This window comes from Phyllobates terribilis, unplaced genomic scaffold, assembly GCF_046119375.1.
Source record: "Phyllobates terribilis strain yellow unplaced genomic scaffold, ASM4611937v1 Scaffold_11__3_contigs__length_659146591, whole genome shotgun sequence".
Taxonomy (NCBI): domain Eukaryota; kingdom Metazoa; phylum Chordata; class Amphibia; order Anura; family Dendrobatidae; genus Phyllobates; species Phyllobates terribilis.
The window spans coordinates 350,881,276-350,893,581 of NW_027362771.1; positions in this window are offsets into that span (position 1 = coordinate 350,881,276).

The window sequence follows — 12,306 nt, forward strand, 5'->3', positions numbered from 1 at the left end:
TGGCATACCATCATCTCTCATCCTCATTAGGTTTGGCCTTTCATCATCTTGAGCCCTCATCAGGTTTGGCCTACCATCATCTCGCACCCTTATCAGGTTTGGCCACTCATCATCTCGAGCCCTCATCGAGTTTGGCCTATCATCTCGCGCCCTCATCAGATTTGGCCTACCATCATCTCATGCCCTCTTCATGTTGGGCCTATCTTCATCTCGCTCTCTCATCAGGTTTGGCGTATCATCATCTCTCACCCTCACCAGGTTTGGCCTACCATGATCTCGCGCCCTCTTTAGGTTTGTCCTACCATCATCTCGCGCCCTCATCAGATTTGACGTAGCTTTATCTCGCGCCCTCATCAGGTTTGGCCTAACATCATCTCGCGTACTCATCAGGTTGGGCATTCCATCATCTCACGCCCTTATCTGGTTTGGCCTATCATCATTTCGCGCCCTCATTAGGTTTAGACTATTATCATCTCGAGCCCTCACCAGATTTGGCCTATCATCATTTCGCGCCCTCATCAGGTGTGGCCTATCATCACCTCACGCCCTCATCAGGATTTGCCTATCATCATCTCGTGCCCTTATCAGGATTGGCCTAACATCATCTCACGCCCTCATCCGGTTTCGCCTTCCATCATCTCGAGCCCTCATCAGATTTGGCCAATCATCATCTCGCTCCCTCATCTGGTTTGGCCTACCATCATCTCGTGCCCTCATCAGACTTGGCGTACCCTTATTTCGCGCCCTCATCAGGTTTGGCCTACCATCATCTTGCGCCCTCATCAGATTTGGCGTACCCTTATCTCGCGCTCTCATAAGGTTTGGCCTATCATCATCTCACGCCCTCATCAGGTTTGGCCTTCCATCATCTCGCACTCTCATCAGGTTTGGCATACCATCATATCAAGTCCTCTTCAGGTTTAGCCTACCATCATCTCGCGCCCCCATCAGGTTTGGCCTATCATGATCTCGAGCCCTCATTAGCTTTGGCAAACCAACATCGCCCGCATTTATCAGATTTGACCTACCATTATCTCGTGCCTTCATTAGGTTTGGACTATCATCATCTCGCGCCCTCATTAGATTTGGCCAACCAGCATCTCGCGCCCTCATCAGGTTTGGACTACGATCATCTCGCGCCCTCATTAGATTTGGCATACCGTTATCTCACGCCCTCTTCAGGTTTGGCCTATCATCATCTCGCGCCCTCATCAGATATGGCATACCTTGTCTCGCGCCCTCATCAGGTATGGCCTATCTTCATCTCGAGCCCTCATCAGGTTTGGCATACCATCATCTCGCGCCCTCATCAGGTTTCGCCCTCATCAGGTTTGGACTATCATCATCTCGCGCCCTTATCAGGTTTGGCCTACCATCATCTCGCACCCTCTTCAGGTTTGTGCTACCATCATCTCGCGACCTCATCAGATTTGGCGCAGGTTTATCTTGCGCCCTCATCAGGATTGGCCTACCATTATATCGCGCCCTCATCAGATTTTGCATCCCCTAATCTGGTACCCTAATCACGCCCTCATTAGGTTTGGCCTTTCAACATCTCGCGCCCTCATCAGGTTTGGCGTACCATCATCTCGTGCCCTCTTCAGGTTTGGCCTACCATCATCTCGTACCCTCATAAGATTTAGCGTACCCTTATCTAGCGCAGTCATCAGGTTTGGCCTATCATCATCTCGCGCCCTCATCAGGTTTGGAGTACCATCATCTCGCGCCCTCATCGGGTTTGGCCTATCATCATCTCGCACCCTCATCAGATTTGGCATACCCTTATCTCGTGCCCTCATCAGGTTTGGCCTATCATCATCTCACGCCCTCATCAGGTTTGGCCTCCCATCATCTCGCGCCCTCATCAGGTTTGGCATACCATCATCTCACGCCCTTATCATGTTTGGCCTATAATCATCTCGAGCCCTCATCAGGTTTGGTCTACCATCATCTTGCACTCTTATAAGGTTTGGCCACTCATCATCTCGTGCCCTCATCAGGTTTGGCAAAGCTTTATCTAGCGCCCTCATTATGTTAGGCGTAACATCATCTCACGTACTCATCAGGTTGGGCATTCTATCATCTCACGCCCTTATCAGGTTTGGCCTATCATCATTTCGCGCCCTCATCAGGTTTAGCCTATCATCTCGCACCCTCATCAGGTGTGGCCAATCATCATCTCGAGCCCTCACCAAATTTGGCATATCATCATTTTGCGCTCTCATCAGGTGTGGCCTATCATCACCTTGCGCCCTCATCAGGATTTGCCTATCATCATCTCGTGCCCTTATCAGGATTGGCCTAACATCTTCTCGCGCTCTCTTCAGGTTGGACCTATCATCATCTTTTGCCCTTATCAGGAATGGCCTAACATCATCTCAAGCCCTCATCAGGTTTGGCCATCCATCATCTCGAGCCCTCATTAGATTTTGCCAACCATCATCTCGCGCCCTCATCAGGTTTGGCCTACCATCATCTCGCGCCCTCATCAGATTTGGCGTACCCTTATCTCGTGCCCTCATCAGGTTTGGCCTATCATCATCTCGCGCCCTCATCAGATATGGCATACCCTTATCTCGCGCCCTCATCAGGTTTGGCCTATCATCATCTCACGCCCTCATCAGCTTTGGCCTCCCATCATCTCACGCCCTCATCAGGTTTGGCATACCATCATCTCGCGCCCTCATTAGGTTTGGCCTTTCATCATCTCGAGCCCTCATCATGTTTGGCCTACCATCATATCGCACCCTTTTCAGGTTTGGCCACTCATCATCTCTCGCCCTCATCAGGTTTGGCCTATCATCTCGCGCCCTTATCAGATTTGGCCTACCATCATCTCACGCCCTCTTCATGTTGGGCCTATCATCATCTCACACCCTCATCAGGTTTAGCCTATTATAATCTCAGGTATGGCCTATCTTCATCTTGTGCTCTCATCAGGTTTGGCGTATCATCATCTCTCATATTCACCAGGTTTGGCCTACCATGATCTCGCGCCCTCTTCAGTTTTGTCCTACCATCATCTCGCGCCCTCATCAGATTTGACGTAGCTTTATCTCGCACCCTCATCAGGTTTAGACTATTATCATCTCACGCCCTCATCAGGTGTAGCCAATCATCATCTCGAGCCCTCACCAGATATGGCCTATCATCATTTAGCGCCCTCATCAGGTGGCCTATCATCACCTCACGCCCTCATCAGGATTTGCCTATCATCATCTCGTGACCTTATCAGGATTGGCCTAACATCATCTCACGCCCTCGTCAGGCTTGGCCTTCCATCATCTCGAGCCCTCATCAGATTTGGCCAACCATCATCTCGCTCCCACATCAGCTTTAGCCTACCATCATCTCGCGCACTTTTCAGGTTTGGCCACTCATCATCTCGTGCCCTTATCTGGTTTGGCGTTGCTTTATCTAGCGCCGTCATTATGTTTGGCGTAACATCATCTCACGTACTCATCAGGTTGGGCATTCCATCATCTCGCGCCCTCATCAGGTTTGACCTATCATCATCTCGAGCCCTCATCAGGTTTGGCATACAAACATCTCGCGCATTTATCAGATTTGGCCTACCATCATCTCGTGACTTCATTAGATTTGGACTATCATCATCTGGCGCACTCATCAGGTTTGGCCTATCATCAACTTGCGCCCTCATCAGGTTTGGCCTATGATCATCTTGTGCCCTCATCAGGTTTGGAATACCATCATCTCGCACCCTCTTCAGGTTTGTCCTACCTACATCTCGCGACCTCATCAGATTTGGCGCATCTTTATCTTTCGCCCTCATCAGGTTTGGCCTTACATTATCTCGCGCCCTCATCAGGATTGGTCTACCATCCTTTCTCACCCTCCTCAAGTTTGGCCTACAATCATCTTGCACTCACATGAGATTTGGCCTACCATCATATCGCGCCCTGATCAGTTTTGGCCTACCATCAACTCTCACCCTGATCAGGTTTGGCCTATCATCATCATTCCAGGTTTGGCGTATCATTCTTGTGCCCCATCAGGTTTGATTTATCATCATATCGCACCTTCATCAGATTTGGCCTATGATCATCTCGCGAAATCATGAGGTTTGGCTTATTATCATTTCCCGTCCTCATCATGATTGGCCTACCATCATCTCGTGCCCTCATCATGTTTGGCCTACCATTATCTCATGCCTTCTTCAGGTTGGGCCTATCATCATCTCGCGCCCTCCTCAGGTGTAGCCTATCATCACCTCGCGCACTCATCAGGATTTGCCTATCATCATCTCGAGCCCTTATCAGGATTGGCCTAACATCATCTCACGCCCTCATCAGATTTGGCCTTCCATTATCTCGAGCCCTCATCAGATTTAGCCTAACATCATCTCACGCCCTCATCAGGTTTGGCCTTCCATTATCTCGAGCCCTCAACAGATTTAGGCTACCATCATCTTGTGCCCTCATCAGGTTTGGCCTTCCATCATCTCGCGCCCTCATCAGAATTGGCGTACCCTTATCTCGCGCCCTCATCAGGTTTAGCCTACCATCATCTCGCGCCCTCATCAGGTTTCGCATACCATTATTTCGCGCCCTTATCAGATATAGCCAATCATCATCTCGCGCCCTCATCACGTTTGGCCTATCATCTCGCGCCCTTATCAGGTTTGTCCTAACATCATCTCGCGCCCTCTTCAGGTTTGGCCTATCATCATCTCGCGACCTCATCAGGTTTAGCCAATTATCATCTCAGGTAGGGCCTATCTTCGTCTTGTTCTCTCATCAGCTTTGGCCTATCATCATCTCGCACCCTCACCAGGCTTGGCTTACCATCATCTCATGCCTTCATCAGGTTTGGAATATCATCATTTCGCGCCCTCATCAGGATTTGCCTATCATCATCTCGTGCCCTTATCAGGATTGGCCTAACAGCATCTCTCGCCCTCATCAGGTTTGGCCTTCCATCATCTCGAGGCCTCATCAGGTTTGGCCTATCATCATCTCGCACCCTCATCAGATTAGGCATACCCTTATCTCTCGCCCTCATCAGGATTTGCCTATAATCATATCGTGCCCCTATCAGGATTGGTCTAACATCATCTCACGCCCTCATCAGGTTTGGCATTCCATCATCTCGAGCCCTCATCAGGTTTGGTCCACCATCATCTCGCGTCCTAATCAGATTTGGCGCACCTTTATCTCGCGCCCTCATCAGGTTTGGCCTATCATCTCACGCCCTCATCAGGTTTGGCCTTCCATCATCTCGCGCCCTCATCAGGTTTGGCATACCAACATCTCGTGTTATCTTCAGGTTTGGCCTAACATCATCTCGCACACTCACCAGGTTTGGCCCATCATCATCTTGTGCCTTCATCAGGTTTGGACTATCATCATCTCGCGCCCTCATCAGGTTTGGCCTATCATCATCTCGATCCCTCATCAGATTTGGCCTAGCATCATCTCGCGCCCTCATCAGGTTTGGCCAATCATCATCTCACGCCGTCATCACGTTTGGCCTAAAATCATCTCGCGCCCTCATTAGATTTAGCATAGCTTTATCTCGTGCCCTCATCAGGTTTGGCCTAACATCATCTCACGTACTCATCATGTTGGACATTCCATCATCTCGCAACCTCATCAGGTTTGGCCTACCTTTATATCGAGCCCTCAACAGGTTTGGCCTATCATCATGTCGCGTACTCATCATATTTAGCATACCTTTATCTCACGCACTCATCAGGTTTGGCCTACCATCATCTCGAGCCCTCATCAGATTTGGCCTACCATCATCTCACGCCCTTATCAGGTTTGGCCAATCATCTCGCGCCCTCATCAGGTTTGGCCAATCATTTCGCGCCCTTATCAGATTTGGCGAAGCTTTATTTTGCGCCCTCATCAGGTTTGGCCTAACATCATCTTTCGTACTCATCAGGTTGGGCATTCCATCATCTCGCACCCTCATCAGGTTTGGCCTGGCATTATATTGCGCCCTCTACAGGTTTGGCCTAACATCATTTCGCGCCCTCATCAGGTTTGGCATACCATCATCTCGCGTTATCTTCAGGTTTGGCCTAACATCATCTCGCACCCTCACCAGGTTTGGCCCACCATCATCTTGTGCCTTCATCAGGTTTGGACTATCATCATCTCGTGCCCTCATCAGGCTTGGCCTATCATCATCTTGATCCCTCATCAGATTTGGCCTACCATCATCTCGCGCCCTCATCAGGTTTGGCCAATCATCATCTCGCGCCGTCATCACGTTTAGCCTATCATCTCGCGCCCTTATCAGGTTTGGCCTACCATCATCTCACGCCCTCATCAGATTTAGCGTAGCTTTATCTCGCACCCTCACCAGGTTTGGCCTATCATCTCACGTACTCATCAGATTTAGCATACCTTTATCTCGTGCCCTCATCAGGTTTGGCCTACCATCATCTAGAGCCCTCATCAGGTTTGGCCTACCATCATCTTGCGCCCTTATCAGGTTTGGCCAATCATTTAGCGCCCTTATCCGATTTGGCGAAGCTTTATCTTGCGCCCTTATCAGGTCTGTCTTATCATAATCTCGAACCCTCATCAGGTTTGGCCTACCATCATCTCACGCCCTCATGAGGCTTAGCCAATCATCATCTCGCACCCTCATCAGGTTTGGCCTATCATCATCTCGCGCACTCATCAGGATTAGCCTAACGTAATCTCACGCCGTCATCAGGTTTGGCCTTCAATCATCTCATAGACTCATCAAGTTTGGCCTACCATCATCTCACGCCCTCATCAGGTTTGGCCTATCATCATCTCGTGGACTCATCAGGTTTGGCCCACCATCATCTCACGTTCTCATCAGGATTGGTCTACCATCCTTTCTCACCCTCCTCAAGTTTGGCCTACCATCATCATACACTCACATTAGATTTGGCCTACCATCATATCGCGCCCTGATCAGTTTTGGCCTACCATCATCTCGCACCCTCATCAGGTTCGGCCTATCATCATCTCAGGTTTGGCGTATCATTCTTGTGCCCCAACAGCTTTGATTTATCAACATCTCGCACCTTCATCAGATTTGGCCAATCATCATCTCAAGCCATCATCAGGTTTGGCATATCTTCATCTCGTGCTCTCATAATGTTTGCCCTATCATCATCTTGTACCCTCATCAGGTTTTGTCTGCCATCATCTCGTGCCCTCATCAAGTTTGGCCTGCCATCATCTTGCACCCTCATCAAGTTTGGCCTACCATCATCTGGCGCACCACTCAGGCTTGGCCTATCATCATCTCTCGCAATCATTAGGTTTGGCCTATCATCATCTCACACCCTCATCAGGTCTGTCCTACCATCATCTCAGGTTTGGACTACCATCATTTCGCGCCCTCATCAGGTTTAGCCTTCCATCATCTCGCGCCCTCTTCAGGTTTGGCCTATTATCATCTTGCGTCCTCATCAGGTTTGGCCTATTATCACCTCGCGCCCTCATCAGGATTTGCCTATCATCATCTTGTGCCCTTATCAGGATTGGCCTAACATCATCTCACGCCCTCATCAGGTTTGGCCTTCCATCATTTCGCGGCCTCATCAGGTTTGGCCTTCCATCATCTTGCAGCCTCATCAGGTTTGGCCTGCCATCAGCTCACGCCCTCATCAAGTTTGGCCTACCATCATTTGGCGCACCAATCAGGCTTGGCCTACCATCATCTCGTGCCATCATTAGGTTTGGCCTATCCTCATATCGCGCCCTCATCAGATTTGGCGTAGCTTTATCTCGCGCCCTCATCAGGTATGGTCTAACATCATCTCACGTACTCATCATGTTGGGCATTCCATCATCTCGCACCCTCATCAGGTTTGGCCTACCATTATATCGCGCCCTCATCAGATTTGGCATACCCTTATCTCGCGCCCTCATCAGGTTTGGCCTATCATCATCTCGCGCCCTCATCAGGTTTGGCCTAACATCTCACGTACTCATCAGGTTGGGCACTCCATCATCTCGCTACCTCTTCAGGCTTGGCCCACCAGTATATCGCGTCCTCATCAGATTTGGAGTACACTTAACTCATGCCTTCGTCAGGTTTGGCCCATCATCATCTCGCGCCCGCATAAGATTTGGCGTACCCTTATCTCGTGCCCTCATCAGGTTTGGCCTATCATCATCTCACACCCTCATCAGTATTGGCCTGCCATCATCTCACTCCCTCATCAAGTTTGGCCTACCATCATCTGGTGCACCAATCACGCTTGGCCTACCATCATCTCATGCCATCATTAGGTTTTGCCTATCATTATCTCACGCCCTCATCAGGTGTGGCCTATTTTCACCTCGCACCCTCATCAGGATTTGCCTATCATCACCTCGTCCTCTTATCAGTATTGGCCTAACATCATCTCACGCCCTCATCAGGTTTGGCCTTCCATCATCTCGCGGACTCATCAGGTTTTGCCTTCCATCATCTCACGGCCTCATCAGGTTTGGCATATCATAAACTCGAACCTCCATCAGGTTTGGCCTAAAATCATCTCACGCCCTCATGAGGTTTGGCCAATCATCATCTCACACCCTCATCAGGTTTGGCCTATCATTATCTCGCGCCATCTTCAGGATTGGCCTACCATCCTTTCTCACCCTCCTCAACTTTGGTCTACCATCATCTTGCACCCATATCAGATTTGGCCTGCCATCATATCGCGCCCTGATCAGTTTTGGCCTACCATCATCTCGCACCCTCATCAGGTTTGGCCAATCATCTCGCACCCTTAATAGATTTGGCGTAGCTTTATCACGCGCCCTTATCAAGTTTGGCCTAACATCATCTCTCATACTCATCAGGTTGGGCATTCCATCATCTCGCGCCCTCATCAGGTTTGGCCTACCGTTATATCACGCCCTCATCAGGTTTGATCTATCATCATCTTGAGCCCTCATCGGGTATGGCCTATCATAATCTCGCACCCTTATCAGGTTTGGCCAATCATCATCTCACGCCATCATCAGGTTTTGCTAACCATCATCTCGTGCTCTCATCATGTTTGCCCTATCATCATCTTGTACTCTCATCAGGTTTGGTCTGCCATCATCTCGTACCCTCATCAGGTTTGGCCTGCCATCATCTGGCGCACCAATCAGGCTTGGCCTACCATCATCTCGGGCCATCATTAGCTTTGGCCTATCATCATCTCGCGCCCTCATCAGGTCTGGCCTAACATCATCTCAGGTTTGGCCTACCATCATTTCGCGCCCTCATCAGGTTTGGCCTAACATCATCTCGCGCCCTCTTCAGGTTTGGCCTATCATCATCTCGCGCCCTCATCAGGTGTGGCCTATTATTGCCTCGCGCCCTCACCAGGATTGGCCTAACATCATCTCACGCCCTCATCAGGTTTGGCCTATCATCATCTCGTGGACTCATCAGGTTTGGCCCACCATCATCTCACGTTCTCATCAGGATTGGTCTACCATCCTTTCTCACCCTCCTCAAGTTTGGCCTACCATCATCGTACACTCACATCAGATTTGGCCTACCATCATATCGCGCCCTGATCAGTTTTGGCCTACCATCATCTCGCACCCTCATCAGGTTCGGCCTATCATCATCTCAGGTTTGGCGTATCATTCTTGTGCCCCAACAGCTTTGATTTATCAACATCTCGCACCTTCATCAGATTTGGCCAATCATCTCAAGCCATCATCAGGTTTGGCATACCTTCATCTCGTGCTCTCATAATGTTTGCACTATCATCATCTTGTACCCTCCTCAGGTTTTGTCTGCCATCATCTCGTGCCCTCATCAAGTTTGGCCTGCCATCATCTTGCACCCTCATCAAGTTTGGCCTACCATCATCTGGCGCACCACTCAGGCTTGGCCTATCATCATCTCTCGAAATCATTAGGTTTGGCCTATCATCATCTCACACCCTCATCAGGTCTGTCCTACCATCATCTCAGGTTTGGACTACCATCATTTCGCGCCCTCATCAGGTTTAGCCTTCCATCATCTCGCGCCCTCTTCAGGTTTGGCCTATTATCATCTTGCGCCCTCATCAGGTTTGGCCTATTATCACCTCGCGCCCTCATCAGGATTTGCCTATCATCATCTTGTGCCCTTATCAGGATTGGCCTAACATCATCTCACGCCCTCATCAGGTTTGGCCTTCCATCATTTAGCGGCCTCATCAGGTTTGGCCTTCCATCATCTTGCAGCCTCATCAGGTTTGGCCTGCCATCAGCTCATGCCCTCATCAAGTTTGGCCTACCATCATTTGGCGCACCAATCAGGCTTGGACTACCATCATCTCGTGCCATCATTAGGTTTGGCCTATCATCATATCGCGCCCTCATCAGATTTGGCGTAGCTTTATCTCGTGCCCTCATCAGGTATGGTCTAACATCATCTCACGTACTCATCATGTTGGGCATTCCATCATCTCGCACCCTCATCAGGTTTGGCCTACCATTATATCGCGCCCTCATCAGATTTGGCGTACCCTTATCTCGCGCCCTCATCAGGTTTGGCCTATCATCATCTCGCGCCCTCATCAGGTTTGGCCTAACATCTCACGTACTCATCAGGTTGGGCACTCCATCATCTCGCTACCTCTTCAGGCTTGGCCCACCAGTATATCGCGTCCTCATCAGATTTGGAGTACACTTAACTCATGCCTTCGTCAGGTTTGGCCCATCATAATCTCGTGCCCGCATAAGATTTGGCGTACCCTTATCTCGTGCCCTCATCAGGTTTGGCCTATCATCATCTCACGCCCTCATCAGTATTGGCCTGCCATCATCTCACTCCCTCATCAAGTTTGGCCTACCATCATCTTGCAGCCTCATCAGGTTTGGCCTGCCATCAGCTAATGCTCTCATCCACTTTTCCCTACCATCATCTGGTGCACCAATAAGGTTTGGCCTACCATCATCTTGTGCCGTCATTAGGTTTAGCCCATCATCATATCGCACCCTCATCAGGTCTGGCCTATCATCATCTCCAGCCCTCATCAGGATTTGCCTATCATCATCTTGTGCCCTTATCAGGATTGGCCTAACATCATCTCAGGTCTCATCAGATATGGCCTTCCATCATCTCACGGCCTCATCAGGTTTGGCCTTCCATCATCTCGCAGCCTCATCAGGTTTGGCCTATCATAATCACGAACCCTCATCAGGTTTGGCCTACCATCATCTCACGCCCTCATGAGGACTGGCCAATCATCATCTCGCACCCTCTTCAGGTTTGGCCTATCATCATCTCGGGCCCTCATCAGGATTGGCCTAACATAATCTCACACCATCATCAGGTTTGGCCAACCATCATCTAATGCCCTCATCAGGATTGGCCTACCATCCTTTCTCACCCTCCTCAAGTTTGGCCTACCATCATCTTGCACCCACATCAGATTTGGCCTACCATCATATCGTGCCCTGATCAGTTTTGGCCTACCATCATCTCGCACCCTCATCAGGTTTGGCCTATCATCATCTCAGGTTTGGCGTATCATTCTTGTGCCCCATCAGGTTTGATTTATCGTCATCTTGCAAATTCATCAGATTTGTCCTATCATCATCTCGCGACCTCATCATGTTTGGCTTATTATCATTTCCCGTCCTCATCAGGTTTGGCCTATCAACATCTCGCGCCCTCTTCAGGTTTGGCCTAACAACATCTCACGCCCTCATCATGATTGGACTACCATCATCTCGTGCCCTCATCATGTTTGGCCTACCATCATCTCGCACCTTCTTCAGATTGGGCCTATTATCATCTCGCACCATCACCAGGTTTGGCCCACCATCATCTTGTGCCTTCATCAGGTTTGGACTATCATCTCGTGCCCTCATCAGGTTTGGCCTATCATCATCTCGATCCCTCATCAGATTTGGCCTACCATCATCTCGCGCACTCATTAGATTTGGCATACCCTTATCTCGTGCCCTCATCAGGTTCGGCCTATCATCATCTCACATCCTCATCAGGTTTGGCCTCCCATCATCTCGAGCCCTCATCAGGTTTGGCATACAATCATCTCGCGCCCTCATCAGGTTTCGCCTAACATCATCTCGAGCCCTCATCAGGTTTGGCCTACCATCATCTCGCACTCTTATCTGGTTTGGCCACTCATCATCTCGCGCCCTCATCAGGTTTGGCAAAGCTTTATCTAGCGCCCTCATTATGTTTGGCGTAACATCATCTCACGTACTCATCAGGTTGGGCATTCCATCATCTCACGCCCTTATCAGGTTTGACCTATCATCATTTTGCGCCGTCATCAGGTTTAGCCTATCATCATCTCGCAACCTCATCAGGTGTGGCAAATCATCATCTCGAGCCCTCACC